We start from the raw sequence: 12,773 nt of genomic DNA, 5'->3' as shown, positions 1-12,773 counted from the left end.
GCTTCCTCTTTCTATTCTCTTCCCTAGCTTCCTCTTTCTATTCTCATCCCCAGCTTCCTCTTTCTATTCTCTTCCCTAGCTTCCTCTTTCTATTCTCATCCCTAGCTTCCTCTTTCTATTCTCAGCCATAGCTTTATCTTTCTATTCTCATCCCTAGCTTCCTATTTCTATTCTCATCCCTAGCTTCCTCTTACTATTCTCATCCCTAGCTTCCTCTTTCTATTCTCTTCCCTAGCTTCCTCTTTCTATTCTCATCCCTAGCTTCCTCTTTCTATTCTCATGCCTAGCTTCCTCTTTCTAGTCTCATCCATAGCTTCCTCTTTCTATTCTCATCCCTAGCTTCCTCTTTCTATTCTCAGCCATAGCTTTATCTTTCTATTCTCATCCCTAGCTTCCTATTTCACATTCTCCTCCCTAGCTTCCTCTTTCTATTCTCTTCCCTAGCTTCCTCTTTCTATTCTCATCCCTAGCTTTATATTTCTATTTTCATCCCTAGCTTCCTCTTTCTATTCTCATCCCTAGCTTCCTCTTACTTTTCTCAATCCCTAGCTTCCTCTTTCTATTCTCTTCCCTAGCTTCCTCTTTCTATTCTCATCCCTAGCTTCCTCTTTCTATTCTCTTCCTAGCTTCTTCTTTCTATTCTCATCCCTAGCTTCCTCTTTCTATTCTCTTCCCTAGCTTCCTCTTTATATTCTCATCCCTAGCTTCCTCTTTCTATTCTCTTCCTAGCTTCTTCTTTCTATTCTCATCCCTAGCTTCCTCTTTCTATTCTCTTCCCTAGCTTCCTCGTTATATTCTCATCCCTAGCTTTATATTTCTATTTTCATCCCTAGCTTCCTCTTTCTATTCTCATCCCTAGCTCCCTCTTTATATTCTCATCCCTAGCTTTCTCTTTCTATCCTCATCCCTAGCTTCCTCTTTCTATTCTCTTCCCTAGCTTCCTCTTTCTATTCTCATCCCTAGATTTATATTTATATTTTCATCCCTACCTTCCTCTTTCTATTATCTTCGGTAGCTTCCTCTTTCTATTCTCATCCCTAGCTGCCTCTTTCTATTCTCATCCCTAGCTTCCTCTTTCTATTCTCATCCCTAGCTTCCTCTTTCTATTCTCATCCCTAGCTTCCTCTTTCTATTCTCATCCCTAGATTTCTCTTTTAATTCTCATCCCTAGCTTTCTCTTTTAATTCTCATCCCTAGCTTTCTCTTTTAATTCTCATCCCTAGCTTTATCTTTCTATTCTCATCCCTAGCTTCCTCTTTCTATTCTCATCCCGAGCTTCCTCTTTCTATTCTCTTCCCTAGCTTCCTCTTTCTATTCTCTTCCCTAACTTTCTCTTTCTATTCTCATCCCTAGCTTCCTCTTTCTATTCTCATCCCCAGCTTCCTCTTTCTATTCTCTTCCCTAGCTTCCTCTTTCTAGTCTCATCCATAGCTTCCTCTTTCTATTCACATCCCTAGCTTCCTCTTTCTATTCTCAGCCATAGCTTTATCTTTCTATTCTCATCCCTAGCTTCCTATTTCTATTCTCATCCCTAGCTTCCTCTTACTATTCTCATCCCTAGCTTCCTCTTTCTATTCTCTTCCCTAGCTTCCTCTTTCTATTCTCATCCCCAGCTTCCTCTTTCTATTCTCTTCCCTAGCTTCCTCTTTCTAGTCTCATCCATAGCTTCCTCTTTCTATTCTCATCCCTAGCTTCCTCTTTCTATTCTCAGCCATAGCTTTATCTTTCTATTCTCATCCCTAGCTTCCTATTTCTATTCTCATCCCTAGCTTCCTCTTACTATTCTCATCCCTAGCTTCCTCTTTCTATTCTCTTCCCTAGCTTCCTCTTTCTATTCTCATCCCTAGCTTCCTCTTTCTATTCTCATCCCGAGCTTCCTCTTTCTATTCTCTTCCCTAGCTTCCTCTTTCTATTCTCTTCCCTAACTTCCTCTTTCTATTCTCATCCCTAGCTTCCTCTTTCTATTCTCATGCCTAGCTTCCTCTTTCTATTCTCTTCCCTAGCTTCCTCTTTCTAGTCTCATCCATAGCTTCCTCTTTCTATTCTCATCCCTAGCTTCCTCTTTCTATTCTCAGCCATAGCTTTATCTTTCTATTCTCATCCCTAGCTTCCTCTTTCTATTCTCTTCCTAGCTTCTTCTTTCTATTCTCATCCCTAGCTTCCTCTTTCTATTCTCTTCCCTAGCTTCCTCGTTATATTCTCATCCCTAGCTTTATATTTCTATTTTCATCCCTAGCTTCCTCTTTCTATTCTCATCCCTAGCTCCCTCTTTATATACTCATCCCTAGCTTTCTCTTTCTATCCTCATCCCTAGCTTCCTCTTTCTATTCTCTTCCCTAGCTTCCTCTTTCTATTCTCATCCCTAGATTTATATTTATATTTTCATCCCTACCTTCCTCTTTCTATTATCTTCGGTAGCTTCCTCTTTCTATTCTCATCCCTAGCTGCCTCTTTCTATTCTCATCCCTAGCTTCCTCTTTCTATTCTCATCCCTAGCTTCCTCTTTCTATTCTCATCCCTAGCTTCCTCTTTCTATTCTCATCCCTAGATTTCTCTTTTAATTCTCATCCCTAGCTTTCTCTTTTAATTCTCATCCCTAGCTTTCTCTTTTAATTCTCATCCCTAGCTTTATCTTTCTATTCTCATCCCTAGCTTCCTCTTTCTATTCTCATCCCGAGCTTCCTCTTTCTATTCTCTTCCCTAGCTTCCTCTTTCTATTCTCTTCCCTAACTTTCTCTTTCTATTCTCATCCCTAGCTTCCTCTTTCTATTCTCATCCCCAGCTTCCTCTTTCTATTCTCTTCCCTAGCTTCCTCTTTCTAGTCTCATCCATAGCTTCCTCTTTCTATTCACATCCCTAGCTTCCTCTTTCTATTCTCAGCCATAGCTTTATCTTTCTATTCTCATCCCTAGCTTCCTATTTCTATTCTCATCCCTAGCTTCCTCTTACTATTCTCATCCCTAGCTTCCTCTTTCTATTCTCTTCCCTAGCTTCCTCTTTCTATTCTCATCCCCAGCTTCCTCTTTCTATTCTCTTCCCTAGCTTCCTCTTTCTAGTCTCATCCATAGCTTCCTCTTTCTATTCTCATCCCTAGCTTCCTCTTTCTATTCTCAGCCATAGCTTTATCTTTCTATTCTCATCCCTAGCTTCCTATTTCTATTCTCATCCCTAGCTTCCTCTTACTATTCTCATCCCTAGCTTCCTCTTTCTATTCTCTTCCCTAGCTTCCTCTTTCTATTCTCATCCCTAGCTTCCTCTTTCTATTCTCATCCCGAGCTTCCTCTTTCTATTCTCTTCCCTAGCTTCCTCTTTCTATTCTCTTCCCTAACTTCCTCTTTCTATTCTCATCCCTAGCTTCCTCTTTCTATTCTCATGCCTAGCTTCCTCTTTCTATTCTCTTCCCTAGCTTCCTCTTTCTAGTCTCATCCATAGCTTCCTCTTTCTATTCTCATCCCTAGCTTCCTCTTTCTATTCTCAGCCATATTTTTATCTTTCTATTCTCATCCCTAGCTTCCTATTTCACATTCTCCTCCCTAGCTTCCTCTTTCTATTCTCTTCCCTAGCTTCCTCTTTCTATTCTCATCCCTAGCTTTATATTTCTATTTTCATCCCTAGCTTCCTCTTTCTATTCTCATCCCTAGCTTCCTCTTACTATTCTCAATCCCTAGCTTCCTCTTTCTATTCTCTTCCCTAGCTTCCTCTTTCTATTCTCATCCCTAGCTTCCTCTTTCTATTCTCTTCCTAGCTTCTTCTTTCTATTCTCATCCCTAGCTTCCTCTTTCTATTCTCTTCCCTAGCTTCCTCTTTATATTCTCATCCCTAGCTTCCTCTTTCTATTCTCTTCCTAGCTTCTTCTTTCTATTCTCATCCCTAGCTTTATATTTCTATTTTCATCCCTAGCTGCCTCTTTCTATTCTCATCCCTAGCTTCCTCTTTCTATTCTCATCCCTAGCTTCCTCTTTCTATTCTCATCCCTAGCTTCATCTTTCTATTCTCATCCCTAGCTTTCTCTTTCTATTCTCATCCCTAGCTTCCTCTTTCTATTCTCATCCCTAGCTTCCTCTTTCTGTTCTCTTCCCTAGCTTCCTCTTTCTATTCTCATCCCTGGCTTCCTCTTTCTATTCTCATCCCTAGATTTCTCTTTTAATTCTCATCCCTAGCTTTCTCTTTTAATTCTCATCCCTAGCTTTATCTTTCTATTCTCATCCCTAGCTTCCTCTTTCTATTCTCATCCCGAGCTTCCTCTTTCTATTCTCTTCCCTAGCTTCCTCTTTCTATTCTCTTCCCTAACTTTCTCTTTCTATTCTCATCCCTAGCTTCCTCTTTCTATTCTCATCCCCAGCTTCCTCTTTCTATTCTCTTCCCTAGCTTCCTCTTTCTAGTCTCATCCATAGCTTCCTCTTTCTATTCACATCCCTAGCTTCCTCTTTCTAGTCTCAGCCATAGCTTTATCTTTCTATTCTCATCCCTAGCTTCCTCTTACTATTCTCATCCCTAGCTTCCTCTTTCTATTCTCTTCCCTAGCTTCCTCTTTCTATTCTCATCCCCAGCTTCCTCTTTCTATTCTCTTCCCTAGCTTCCTCTTTCTATTCTCTTCCCTAGCTTCCTCTTTCTATTCTCATCCCCAGCTTCCTCTTTCTATTCTCTTCCCTAGCTTCCTCTTTCTAGTCTCATCCATAGCTTCCTCTTTCTATTCTCATCCCTAGCTTCCTCTTTCTATTCTCAGCCATAGCTTTATCTTTCTATTCTCATCCCTAGCTTCCTATTTCTATTCTCATCCCTAGCTTCCTCTTACTATTCTCATCCCTAGCTTCCTCTTTCTATTCTCTTCCCTAGCTTCCTCTTTCTATTCTCATCCCTAGCTTCCTCTTTCTATTCTCATCCCGAGCTTCCTCTTTCTATTCTCTTCCCTAGCTTCCTCTTTCTATTCTCTTCCCTAACTTCCTCTTTCTATTCACATCCCTAGCTTCCTCTTTCTATTCTCATGCCTAGCTTCCTCTTTCTATTCTCTTCCCTAGCTTCCTCTTTCTAGTCTCATCCATAGCTTCCTCTTTCTATTCTCATCCCTAGCTTCCTCTTTCTATTCTCAGCCATAGCTTTATCTTTCTATTCTCATCCCTAGCTTCCTATTTCACATTCTCCTCCCTAGCTTCCTCTTTCTATTCTCTTCCCTAGCTTCCTCTTTCTATTCTCATCCCTAGCTTTATATTTCTATTTTCATCCCTAGCTTCCTCTTTCTATTCTCATCCCTAGCTTCCTCTTACTATTCTCAATCCCTAGCTTCCTCTTTCTATTCTCTTCCCTAGCTTCCTCTTTCTATTCTCATCCCTAGCTTCCTCTTTCTATTCTCTTCCTAGCTTCCTCTTTCTATTCTCATCCCTAGCTTCCTCTTTCTATTCTCAGCCATAGCTTTATCTTTCTATTCTCATCCCTAGCTTCCTATTTCTATTCTCATCCCTAGCTTCCTCTTACTATTCTCATCCCTAGCTTCCTCTTTCTATTCTCTTCCCTAGCTTCCTCTTTCTATTCTCATCCCTAGCTTCCTCTTTCTATTCTCATCCCGAGCTTCCTCTTTCTATTCTCTTCCCTAGCTTCCTCTTTCTATTCTCTTCCCTAACTTCCTCTTTCTATTCTCATCCCTAGCTTCCTCTTTCTATTCTCATGCCTAGCTTCCTCTTTCTATTCTCTTCCCTAGCTTCCTCTTTCTAGTCTCATCCATAGCTTCCTCTTTCTATTCTCATCCCTAGCTTCCTCTTTCTATTCTCAGCCATAGCTTTATCTTTCTATTCTCATCCCTAGCTTCCTATTTCACATTCTCCTCCCTAGCTTCCTCTTTCTATTCTCTTCCCTAGCTTCCTCTATCTATTCTCATCCCTAGCTTTATATTTCTATTTTCATCCCTAGCTTCCTCTTTCTATTCTCATCCCTAGCTTCCTCTTACTATTCTCAATCCCTAGCTTCCTCTTTCTATTCTCTTCCCTAGCTTCCTCTTTCTATTCTCATCCCTAGCTTCCTCTTTCTATTCTCTTCCTAGCTTCTTCTTTCTATTCTCATCCCTAGCTTCCTCTTTCTATTCTCTTCCCTAGCTTCCTCTTTATATTCTCATCCCTAGCTTCCTCTTTCTATTCTCTTCCTAGCTTCTTCTTTCTATTCTCATCCCTAGCTTCCTCTTTCTATTCTCTTCCCTAGCTTCCTCTTTATTTTCTCATCCCTAGCTTTATATTTCTATTTTCATCCCTAGCTTCCTCTTTCTATTCTCATCCCTAGCTCCCTCTTTATATTCTCATCCCTAGCTTTCTCTTTCTATCCTCATCCCTAGCTTCCTCTTTCTATTCTCTTCCCTAGCTTCCTCTTTCTATTCTCATCCCTAGATTTATATTTATATTTTCATCCCTACCTTCCTCTTTCTATTATCTTCGGTAGCTTCCTCTTTCTATTCTCATCCCTAGCTGCCTCTTTCTATTCTCATCCCTAGCTTCCTCTTTCTATTCTCATCCCTAGCTTCCTCTTTCTATTCTCATCCCTAGCTTCATCTTTCTATTCTCATCCCTAGCTTTCTCTTTCTATTCTCATCCCTAGCTTCCTCTTTCTATTCTCATCCCTAGCTTCCTCTTTCTATTCTCTTCCCTAGCTTCCTCTTTCTATTCTCATCCCTAGCTTCCTCTTTCTATTCTCATCCCTAGATTTCTCTTTTAATTCTCATCCCTAGCTTTCTCTTTTAATTCTCATCCCTAGCTTTATCTTTCTATTCTCATCCCTAGCTTCCTCTTTCTATTCTCATCCCGAGCTTCCTCTTTCTATTCTCTTCCCTAGCTTCCTCTTTCTATTCTCTTCCCTAACTTTCTCTTTCTATTCTCATCCCTAGCTTCCTCTTTCTATTCTCATCCCCAGCTTCCTCTTTCTATTCTCTTCCCTAGCTTCCTCTTTCTAGTCTCATCCATAGCTTCCTCTTTCTATTCACATCCCTAGCTTCCTCTTTCTATTCTCAGCCATAGCTTTATCTTTCTATTCTCATCCCTAGCTTCCTATTTCTATTCTCATCCCTAGCTTCCTCTTACTATTCTCATCCCTAGCTTCCTCTTTCTATTCTCTTCCCTAGCTTCCTCTTTCTATTCTCATCCCCAGCTTCCTCTTTCTATTCTCTTCCCTAGCTTCCTCTTTCTAGTCTCATCCATAGCTTCCTCTTTCTATTCTCATCCCTAGCTTCCTCTTTCTATTCTCAGCCATAGCTTTATCTTTCTATTCTCATCCCTAGCTTCCTATTTCTATTCTCATCCCTAGCTTCCTCTTACTATTCTCATCCCTAGCTTCCTCTTTCTATTCTCTTCCCTAGCTTCCTCTTTCTATTCTCATCCCTAGCTTCCTCTTTCTATTCTCATCCCGAGCTTCCTCTTTCTATTCTCTTCCCTAGCTTCCTCTTTCTATTCTCTTCCCTAACTTCCTCTTTCTATTCTCATCCCTAGCTTCCTCTTTCTATTCTCATCCCTAGCTTCCTCTTTCTATTCTCTTCCCTAGCTTCCTCTTTCTAGTCTCATCCATAGCTTCCTCTTTCTATTCTCATCCCTAGCTTCCTCTTTCTATTCTCAGCCATAGCTTTATCTTTCTATTCTCATCCCTAGCTTCCTATTTCACATTCTCCTCCCTAGCTTCCTCTTTCTATTCTCTTCCCTAGCTTCCTCTTTCTATTCTCATCCCTAGCTTTATATTTCTATTTTCATCCCTAGCTTCCTCTTTCTATTCTCATCCCTAGCTTCCTCTTACTATTCTCAATCCCTAGCTTCCTCTTTCTATTCTCTTCCCTAGCTTCCTCTTTCTATTCTCATCCCTAGCTTCCTCTTTCTATTCTCTTCCCTAGCTTCCTCTTTCTATTCTCATCCCTAGCTTCCTCTTTCTATTCTCTTCCTAGCTTCTTCTTTCTATTCTCATCCCTAGCTTCCTCTTTCTATTCTCTTTCCTAGCTTCCTCTTTATATTCTCATCCCTAGCTTTATATTTCTATTTTCATCCCTAGCTTCCTCTTTCTATTCTCATCCCTAGCTCCCTCTTTATATTCTCATCCCTAGCTTTCTCTTTCTATCCTCATCCCTAGCTTCCTCTTTCTATTCTCTTCCCTAGCTTCCTCTTTCTATTCTCATCCCTAGATTTATATTTATATTTTCATCCCTACCTTCCTCTTTCTATTATCTTCCCTAGCTTCCTCTTTCTATTCTCATCCCTAGCTGCCTCTTTCTATTCTCATCCCTAGCTTCCTCTTTCTATTCTCATCCCTAGCTTCCTCTTTCTATTCTCATCCCTAGCTTCATCTTTCTATTCTCATCCCTAGCTTTCTCGTTCTATTCTCATCCCTAGCTTCCTCTTTCTATTCTCATCCCGAGCTTCCTCTTTCTATTCTCTTCCCTAGCTTCCTCTTTCTATTCTCTTCCCTAACTTTCTCTTTCTATTCTCATCCCTAGCTTCCTCTTTCTATTCTCATCCCCAGCTTCCTCTTTCTATTCTCTTCCCTAGCTTCCTCTTTCTAGTCTCATCCATAGCTTCCTCTTTCTATTATCATCCCTAGCTTCCTCTTTCTATTCTCAGCCATAGCTTTATCTTTCTATTCTCATCCCTAGCTTCCTATTTCTATTCTCATCCCTAGCTTCCTCTTACTATTCTCATCCCTAGCTTCCTCTTTCTATTCTCTTCCCTAGCTTCCTCTTTATATTCTCTTCCCTAACTTTCTCTTTTAATTCTCATCCCTAGCTTTATCTTTCTATTCTCATCCCTAGCTTCCTCTTTCTATTCTCATCCCGAGCTTCCTCTTTCTATTCTCTTCCCTAGCTTCCTCTTTCTATTCTCTTCCCTAACTTTCTCTTTCTATTCTCATCCCTAGCTTCCTCTTTCTATTCTCATCCCCAGCTTCCTCTTTCTATTCTCTTCCCTAGCTTCCTCTTTCTAGTCTCATCCATAGCTTCCTCTTTCTATTTACATCCCTAGCTTCCTCTTTCTATTCTCAGCCATAGCTTTATCTTTCTATTCTCATCCCTAGCTTCCTATTTCTATTCTCATCCCTAGCTTCCTCTTACTATTCTCATCCCTAGCTTCCTCTTTCTATTCTCTTCCCTAGCTTCCTCTTTCTATTCTCATCCCTAGATTTATATTTATATTTTCATCCCTACCTTCCTCTTTCTATTATCTTCCCTAGCTTCCTCTTTCTATTCTCATCCCTAGCTGCCTCTTTCTATTCTCATCCCTAGCTTCCTCTTTCTATTCTCATCCCTAGCTTCCTCTTTCTATTCTCATCCCTAGCTTCATCTTTCTATTCTCATCCCTAGCTTTCTCTTTCTATTCTCATCCCTAGCTTCCTCTTTCTATTCTCATCCCTAGCTTCCTCTTTCTATTCTCTTCCCTAGCTTCCTCTTTCTATTCTCATCCCTAGCTTCCTCTTTCTATTCTCATCCCTAGATTTCTCTTTTAATTCTCATCCCTAGCTTCCTCTTTCTATTCTCATCCCTAGCTTTCTCTTTTAATTCTCATCCCTAGCTTTCTCTTTTAATTCTCATCCCTAGCTTTATCTTTCTATTCTCATCCCTAGCTTCCTCTTTCTATTCTCATCCCGAGCTTCCTCTTTCTATTCTCTTCCCTAGCTTCCTCTTTCTATTCTCTTCCCTAACTTTCTCTTTCTATTCTCATCCCTAGCTTCCTCTTTCTATTCTCATCCCGAGCTTCCTCTTTCTATTCTCTTCCCTAGCTTCCTCTTTCTATTCTCTTCCCTAACTTTCTCTTTCTATTCTCATCCCTAGCTTCCTCTTTCTATTCTCATCCCCAGCTTCCTCTTTCTATTCTCTTCCCTAGCTTCCTCTTTCTAGTCTCATCCATAGCTTCCTCTTTCTATTTACATCCCTAGCTTCCTCTTTCTATTCTCAGCCATAGCTTTATCTTTCTATTCTCATCCCTAGCTTCCTATTTCTATTCTCATCCCTAGCTTCCTCTTACTATTCTCATCCCTAGCTTCCTCTTTCTATTCTCTTCCCTAGCTTCCTCTTTCTATTCTCATCCCTAGCTTTATAATTCTATTTTCATCCCTAGCTTCCTCTTTCTATTCTCATCCCAAGCTTCCTCTTTATATTCTCATCCCTAGCTTCCTCTTTCTATTCTCATCCCTAGCTTCCTCTTTCTATTCTCTTCCCTAGCTTCCTCTTTCTATTCTCATCCCTAGCTTCCTCTTTCTATTCTCATCCCTAGATTTCTCTTTTAATTCTCATCCCTAGCTTCCTCTTTCTATTCTCATCCCTAGCTTTCTCTTTTAATTCTCATCCCTAGCTTCCTCTTTCTATTCTCTTCCTAGCTTCTTCTTTCTATTCTCATCCCTAGCTTCCTCTTTCTATTCTCTTCCCTAGCTTCCTCTTTATATTCTCATCCCTAGCTTTATAATTCTATTTTCATCCCTAGCTTCCTCTTTCTATTCTCATCCCAAGCTTCCTCTTTATATTCTCATCCCTAGCTTACTCTTTCTATTCTCATCCCTAGCTTCCTCTTTCTATTCTCTTCCCTAGCTTCCTCTTTCTATTCTCATCCCTAGCTTCCTCTTTCTATTCTCATCCCTAGATTTCTCTTTTAATTCTCATCCCTAGCTTCCTCTTTCTATTCTCATCCCTAGCTTTCTCTTTTAATTCTCATCCCTAGCTTTCTCTTTTAATTCTCATCCCTAGCTTTATCTTTCTATTCTCATCCCTAGCTTCCTCTTTCTATTCTCATCCCGAGCTTCCTCTTTCTATTCTCTTCCCTAGCTTCCTCTTTCTATTCTCTTCCCTAACTTTCTCTTTCTATTCTCATCCCTAGCTTCCTCTTTCTATTCTCATCCCCAGCTTCCTCTTTCTATTCTCTTCCCTAGCTTCCTCTTTCTAGTCTCATCCATAGCTTCCTCTTTCTATTTACATCCCTAGTTTCCTCTTTCTATTCTCAGCCATAGCTTTATCTTTCTATTCTCATCCCTAGCTTCCTATTTCTATTCTCATCCCTAGCTTCCTCTTACTATTCTCATCCCTAGCTTCCTCTTTCTATTCTCTTCCCTAGCTTCCTCTTTCTATTCTCATCCCTAGCTTCCTCTTTCTATTCTCATCCCAAGCTTCCTCTTTATATTCTCATCCCTAGATTTCTCTTTCTATTCTCATCCCTAGCTTCCTCTTTCTATTCTCTTCCCTAGCTTCCTCTTTCTATTCTCATCCCTAGATTTATATTTATATTTTCATCCCTAGCTTCCTCTTTCTATTCTCTTCCCTAGCTTCCTCTTTCTATTCTCTTCCCTAGCTTCCTCTTTCTATTCTCATCCCTAGCTGCCTCTTTCTATTCTCATCCCTAGCTTCCTCTTTCTATTCTCATCCCTAGCTTCATCTTTCTATTCTCATCCCTAGCTTCCTCTTTCTATTCTCTTCCCTAGCTTCCTCTTTCTATTCTCTTCCCTAGCCTCCTGTTTCTATTCTCTTCCCTAGCTTCATCTTTCTATTCTCATCCCTAGCTTTCTCTTTCTATTCTCATCCCTAGCTTCCTCTTTCTATTCTCATCCCTAGCTTCCTCTTTCTATTCTCATCCCTAGCTTCCTCTTTCTATTCTCATCCCGAGCTTCCTCTTTCTATTCTCTTCCCTAGCTTCCTCTTTCTATTCTCTTCCCTAACTTTCTCTTTCTATTCTCATCCCTAGCTTCCTCTTTCTATTCTCATCCCCAGCTTCCTCTTTCTATTCTCTTCCCTAGCTTCCTCTTTCTAGTCTCATCCATAGCTTCCTCTTTCTATTTACATCCCTAGCTTTCTCTTTCTATTCTCATCCCTAGCTTCCTCTTTCTATTCTCATCCCTAGCTTCCTCTTTCTATTCTCTTCCCTAGCTTCATCTTTCTATTCTCATCCCTAGCTTCCTCTTTCTATTCTCATCCCTAGATCTCTCTTTTAATTCTCATCCCTAGCTTCCTCTTTCTATTCTCATCCCTAGCTTTCTCTTTTAATTCTCATCCCTAGCTTTCTCTTTTAATTCTCATCCCTAGCTTTATCTTTCTATTCTCATCCCTAGCTTCCTCTTTCTATTCTCATCCCGAGCTTCCTCTTTCTATTCTCTTCCCTAGCTTCCTCTTTCTATTCTCTTCCCTAACTTTCTGTCACGTTCCTGACCTATTTATGTTAGTTTTGTGTGTTAGTTGGTCAGGACGTGAGGTTGGGTGGGCATTCTATGTTATCTGTTTCTATGTTGGTTTTGGTTTGCCTGGTATGGCTCTTGATTAGAGGCAGGTGGTTTGCGTTTGCCTCTAATTAAGAGTCATATTTAGGTAGGGCATTCTCACTGTTTGTTTGTGGGTGATTGTCTCCTGTGTCTGTATGTATGTTCGTACCACATAGGACTGTAGCGTTTGTTTTGTTTCGTTTCGTTTCGATGTCGTCTGTTTCCTGTATGTAAGTTTATGTTTAGTTATATAAGTTTATGTTCAGGTTTCGTCAACGTCGTTTTGTTATTTTGTAGTATTGAAAGTGTTTGTTTCGTTTCGTGTGCCATCGTAATTTATAATAAAGATGGCTTATTTCCCACAAGCTGCGTTTTGGTCAGAAGATCCTTCTCTCCTCACCTCTTCCGAGGATGAGGAGAGCGTCACCCGTTACAGAATCACCCACCACCACGCTAAGACCAAGCGGCCAGGGAAACGGAGTAAGGGACAAAACAAGGATTTCTGGACATGGGAACAGATAATGAATGGAGAAGGTCCCTGGGCTAAGGCAGGAGAAAATCGCCGTTCTCAGGAAGAGAGGGAGGCA

Source organism: Salvelinus fontinalis, chromosome 29 (genome assembly GCF_029448725.1).
Source record: "Salvelinus fontinalis isolate EN_2023a chromosome 29, ASM2944872v1, whole genome shotgun sequence".
In the NCBI taxonomy this organism is placed as follows: Eukaryota; Metazoa; Chordata; class Actinopteri; order Salmoniformes; family Salmonidae; genus Salvelinus; species Salvelinus fontinalis.
Note: the sequence above shows the minus strand (reverse complement) of the source record.